Raw genomic sequence first — 6,000 nt, forward strand, 5'->3', positions numbered from 1 at the left:
CTACTCAGCAATAAAAGGTAATGAACTACTGATACACGCAACTTGGGTGGATCTCAAGTTCATTACATTGAGTGAGAAGAACCAATCTTATGAGGTCCCCTATGTGATTCCATTTATACAACATTCTCATAATGTCAAAATTATAGAGATGGAGAACAAATTACTGGGTTGCCAGGGGTTAGGGATGGTGGAGGCAAGGGGATGGGTGTGGCTATAAAGAGGTAGCATGGGGAAGACCTTAGTGGTGATATAATAGTTCTTTATCTTGAGTCAGGGAGTGGTTACACTAACCTGTAAATGTAACAAAATGACATAGACCTATGCATACCTTGTACCAATATTAGTTTCCTGGTTTTGATATAGCACTGTTGTTAGCTAAGAGATAATCACTGAAGAAAACTGGGGAAAGTGTACACAGGAACCTCTCTATACTATCTTTGCCACTTCCTGTAGATCTATAATTATTTCAAAATAAGTTAAATGTATGTATGTTCCTATCTACCTATCTATCACAATATAAATACACTGCCATAAATATATATATTTATCTATGACAATTCAGTTGGCAGACACTCAGTAACTATTAACTGAGCTATTTCTTGAGGAGATATGTATAAATGTACAGGAAATGCAAGAAAATTTATTAAAGTTAAGCACACTACTCCTCACTCCTCTCAGACGACACCCAAGATAAAAACCAAGAGAAATGAGTCATCCTCTGGAGAAGGATGTGCCTTATCTACACTGAAAATGTGTGCAAATAAATGATAAATAAACATGCCACACTCCCTAAATTTTTCCCGTTCTAAATATACATTATAATAGTGGATTTTAGTTTCTCAAGCTGTCTAAGTCATGGCTGTGATCCCCCAGTCTGGAGGAAATGCTGTGCTTGCAAGAGCTATGACTTCATTTCCTTCCAGAGCAAGTTCCCCCCTTTCAGGTTCTTGCACATGTGAAATTCCCTCGTCTTTCACTCCATGGGGCAGCTGGTTCCCAGCCTTGGAGTAAATTCAAACATTGTGGTTCAGAACATGCCAGCAGCTGCCAGAAGGATCCTAATCTTTCAGTTCCTGGGCCATTGGGGAAAGGGTTTTTGGCCAAGGTAATCAGAGACTGACTCCACTTAATACAAACCAGACAGCCAGGGTGGAGGGCTTCCCCTCGGGAGCCTGGCTCAGCTTCTCATCCATACAGACTCCTTTCGCAAGGTCTCAGCTGCATGAACCTCATCCCTCACTGATCATGTCCCTCCCCAGCAGGAGTGGAACAAAGGTCTGTGAACTCGGTGGCCACACACAAACTTGTACTCCATCTCTTAGGCTGCCGCGGCCCACCAGGCCAGGATGGACTCAACAAGGATGCCCTCACCACACTGGAACCCACCTCCAATGATCTTTGTATCTCTAATTACAATTCCTCAAGCCTGCTACCCAACTCCCAAACTTCCTGCTATTCTTCACGTTGTTATATGTATTTTCTTACCTCCTACCACCCATATCAAAGTCCAATTACTATGGTTAGCATTATTATTGACAGTCACCATTTCAAAAAAGCTTATTATGTTCTAGGATTTTGTTTACAGTATTTAATTTAGTCATGACAACAACCATCAATGTTAGACAATTACTTTCTTAATTTTCCAAACAAGTAAAAACAATATCTGCAACAACTGAGGTCTGCATATTTCCAAGTCCTTGCTTATAATGTTGCCACCATAGGTCTGCCTGTGATACAGAAGGACCTGTCTTTCCATGGTCCATGCTGTGACCTTCGGAATGTGAGACACCTGAGCTTGAACCCTGTTAGATGACTCTTGATCAGTGGCCCTTGTACAGCACATAGGCGTCTGAGCCCATTTCCTCATCTGTGAAAATTGAAGATGAAAATAATGCCTGCCTCACTAAACTGTTGAATGAATTAAATGAGATAATAATGTATGTAAACTACTCAGCCTGATACCTGACAAAAAATGGACACCAGTGAATGTCTCTCAAGTGAATTAGGAAATGAGCCTATAGCAATTAACATGAATAGGGGAGAAAAGAGACAGAAAATGCCAGTGACTCACAGGACTCAAAGTCATATTTGGCTTTGTGACACTGGCCAGACACATTTGGATAAGGGAGTCCCATGGCTCTCTCCCAATTCTATTGCCTGTTGCTGTCTGTAGAAGTTCAGTGCTAATCAGGCCACACCATGCTCTTGGGAGCAATTCACTTTGGTTCTATAGGCACCAATGACATCTCTAAGGCAGCTGTTCAAAAACACTTTTTTAAAAAAAAATTTATTTATTTATTTTTGGCTGCATTGGGTCTTCACTGCTGCACGCGGGCTTTCTCTAGTTGTGGCGAGCAGGGTCTACTCTTCATTGCGGTACGTGGGCTTCTCATGGCAGTGGCCTGTCTTGCTGTGGAGCATGGGCTCTAGGTGTGTGGGCTTCAGTAGTTGTGGCATGTGGGCTCAGTAGTTGTCGCTCGTGGGCTCTAGAGCACAGGCTCAGTAGTTGTGGCGCACAGGCTTAGTTGCTCTGCGGCATGTGGGATCTTCCCGGACCAGGGCTTGAACCCATGTCCCCTGCATTGGCAGGCGGATTCTCTCTCTCTCTTTTTTTTTAATCATCAAAATAACCTATCAGGGTTTATTAGAAAACACACCAGATAAGGCAGGGTTCTTCAATGCAACCACGGGAGGAGTCACAATAATTTAAAAAGAAACCCTTCTATGCTAAACTGACAACACTGCCACCCGCCCGAGTGAAGACAGAGCTCAACCTGGGGGCAAGTATCCTACCCACAGGCTGGACCGGGACCGGGCCCACCCGGAGTCTCCTTGCAGAAGACCTCGGCCATCTCACTTCTTGTTCTTGTCCTGCTGGTCAGCCAGGATTTTGGCTGAGGACTTGGCATCGTAGAAGAGCTCACTGATCTTCTTGATGTGCTCCTTCTCAGTGCCGTCCTTCCCGTTGATCTTGGCCAGCAGGTTGGCCACCGTGTACCTCAGAGTGGTCTTGGTACCAATCTCCCGCAGGTGGTTCAGCGCCTTCTCACTCATGTTGATTCCCTCTGTCTGAGCTCGGGTTTTAATGATCTGTTTCAACTCCTGCAGGGTGTCCAGCATGGTCTGGATGATCATCACTCGGTCCAGAAGGTCGAGAGGGATGCCGTGAGGAGAGGGGATGTCCTCCGTGCCCCTGATGACACAGTTGCCTCGGTTGGACGCAAAGATGACAGTGGGGGCGATGGAAGACTCCAGCGCCTGGTGCAGGTAGGTGAAGCACTCGATGTCCAGCATGTGGACCTCATCAACGAACAGAACCCCCAGAACCAGCTCTGCCACGCCCTGGTTGGATGTACTTGTTCACCACCTTGTTAATCTCCCCTCAGAGTTTGTCTGTGATCTCCATCTTCTTTGGCTTCATGAGCTGGCCCATCAGGGACAGGATGTCGTGTCCCCACTGGGGCCATGCGTTGGCCACGTCCAAGTCATGCAAGGTCACGTCTTGGATGATTTCCTTCTTGTTGTGCACATCTCCCTTGGGCAAGGGGACGTACTCTTCAGCTTCAAGGTCAAATTCTGTGGCGCAGGTGTCACACCTGCCCTGCCTCTTCACGGCCCCACTGTTGGCTTCGATGTAAATCACATCTCCAGCTTTTACTCGCTCTTTCTGCAAACTTTCAGAAACGCTGGGGTCCCGTTTCAACTGCTTGGTCCCCTTGGCTGTCTTGAGCCCTATGATTATGTGGCTGTTGGTCTTGCCCTAGCCCTCCATGGGGTTCTCCGTCTCACATGGGGTGAGCTCTGTGACCTCGCCTTCATATACCTACTTGGTCTCCTTTAGCCGCAACCCAATAGCCCCGTGGAAGTTCTCCATCAGCACTTCTGTCTCCTTGATCTCCGTGGAGTAAACTTCACTCCCCACCATCCGGCAGAAGGGGACCTTACTACCCAGTTCCTGAGCAATAGCCAGAGCTAGACCTGTCTTGCCAGTTCCAGGAGGCCCTGCCAACAAGACAGCACTTCCAGCCATTTTCTTGCTTTTGATTAATTCCACTATCACACTACGTGCCTTGCGTGCGTTCTCCTGGCCCGCGAGCTCTGAGGCCACCGCCTTGACCAGGCCTCTCTCGACCAGCTCCAGCCCCTTCACGTGGCTGTGGGAGGTGATGCGCTGTGTCTTGGTGGTGCTGTTCACCTTCTCAATCTTCATCCTGTGCACCTGGAGCCTGAGCGCCCGCTGAGCCCTGGCAGCCCGCAGGTGGATTCTTAACCACTGCGCCACCAGAAAAGCCTCCAAAACACTTTTTTTTGAAACGGAAGTATATAATGATTTATAATGTGTTAGTTTCTGTTATACAGCAAAGTGATTCGTTTTATATATATATATAAACCAAATATATATATATATATATTCTTTTTCATATTCTTTTCTGTTATAGTTATCACAGGATACTGAATATAGTTCCCTGTGCTATATAGTAGGACCTTGTTGTTTATCCATTCTATGTTAAAATAATTTTCATCTGCTAATCCCAAACTCCAATCCCTCCCTCCCCCACCCCCCCTTGGCAACAACAAGTCTGTTCTCTATGTCTGAGACTGTTTCATAGATAAGTTCATTTGTGTCATATTTTAGATTCCATATATAAGTGATATCATATGGTATTTGTCTTTCTGTTTCTGATTTACCTCACTTAGTATGATAATCTTTAGGTACATCCATGTTGCTACAAATGGCATTATTTCATTCTTTCTTATGGATGAGTAGTATTCTATTGTATATATGCACCACATCTTCTTTATCCATTCATCTGTCGATGGACATTTAGGTTGTTCTCAAGTCTTGGCTATTGTGAATAGTGCTACTATGAACATAGGGGGTTTATATATCTTTTTAAATTATAGTTTTGTCCAGATATATGCCCAGCAGTGGGATTGCTGGATCATATGGCAACTCTCTTCTTAGTTTTCTGAGGAACCTCCATACTTTCTCCATAGTGGCTGCACCAACTTATATTCCCACCCACAGTATAGGAGTGTTCCTTTTTCTCCACAGCCTTTCCAGCATTTGCTATTTGTAGACTTTTTAATGCTGGACATTCTGACCAGTGTGAGGTGACACCTCACTGTAGTTTTTTTTTTCCTCACTGTAGTTTTGATTTGCATTTCTCTAATGATTAGTGATGTTGAGCATCTCTTCTTGTGACTTTTGGCCTTCTCTATGTCTTCTTTGGAGAAACATCTATTTAGGTCTTCTGCCCATGTTTTGATTGGGTTGTTTGTTTTTCTGTTGTTGAGTTGTAAGAGCTGTTTGTATATGTTGGAAATTAAGCCTTTGTCGGTCACATCATTTGCAAATATTTTCTCCCAGTCCTTAGGTTGTCTTTTTGTTTTGTTTATGGTTTCCTTTGCTGTGCAAAAACTTATGTTTTGATCAGGTCCCATTTGTTTATTTTTGCTTTTATTTCTATTGCCTTGGGAGACTGACCTAAGAAAACATTGGTATGATTTATGTCAGAGATTATGATTTATGTTTTGCCTATGTTCTCTTCTAGGAGTTTTATGGTGTTCCAGTCTTATATTTAAGCCATTTTGAATTTATTTTTTTTATGGCATGAGGGTGTGTTCTAACTTCATTGATTTACATGCAGCTGTCCAGCTTTCACAATACCACTCTTTGAAGAGACTCTCCTTTCTCTATTGTATATTCTTGCCTCCTGACTATAGGTGTGTGGGTTTATTTCTGGCTTTCTATTCTGTTCCATTGATCTATACATCTGTTTTTGTGCCAATACCATACTGGTTTTTTTGTTTGTTTGTTTGTTTGTTTTTATTTAACATTTTTATTGGAGTATAATTGCTTTACAATTGTGTGTTAGTTTCTGCTTTATAACAAAGTGAATCAGCTATACATATACATATATCCCCATATCTCCTCCCTCTTGAGTCTTCCTTCCAGCCTCCCTATCCTACCCTGCTAGGTGGTCACAAAGCACCCAG

At 43.8% G+C, this 6,000-nt stretch overlaps 1 pseudogene across 1 annotated transcript; it reads right to left on the reverse strand.

The window, feature by feature from the left end:
- Positions 1-2,853: 2,853 nt before the first annotated feature.
- LOC309959134 (ruvB-like 1) lies at positions 2,854-4,210 on the reverse strand (annotated as a pseudogene). The gene has a single exon. The product of its transcript is annotated as a ruvB-like 1 (transcript).
- Between the last annotated feature and the right edge of the window lie 1,790 nt (positions 4,211-6,000).

Source organism: Leucopleurus acutus (genome assembly GCF_964270905.1).
Source record: "Leucopleurus acutus genome assembly, chromosome: 3".
Classification (NCBI taxonomy): Eukaryota; Metazoa; Chordata; class Mammalia; order Artiodactyla; family Delphinidae; genus Leucopleurus; species Leucopleurus acutus.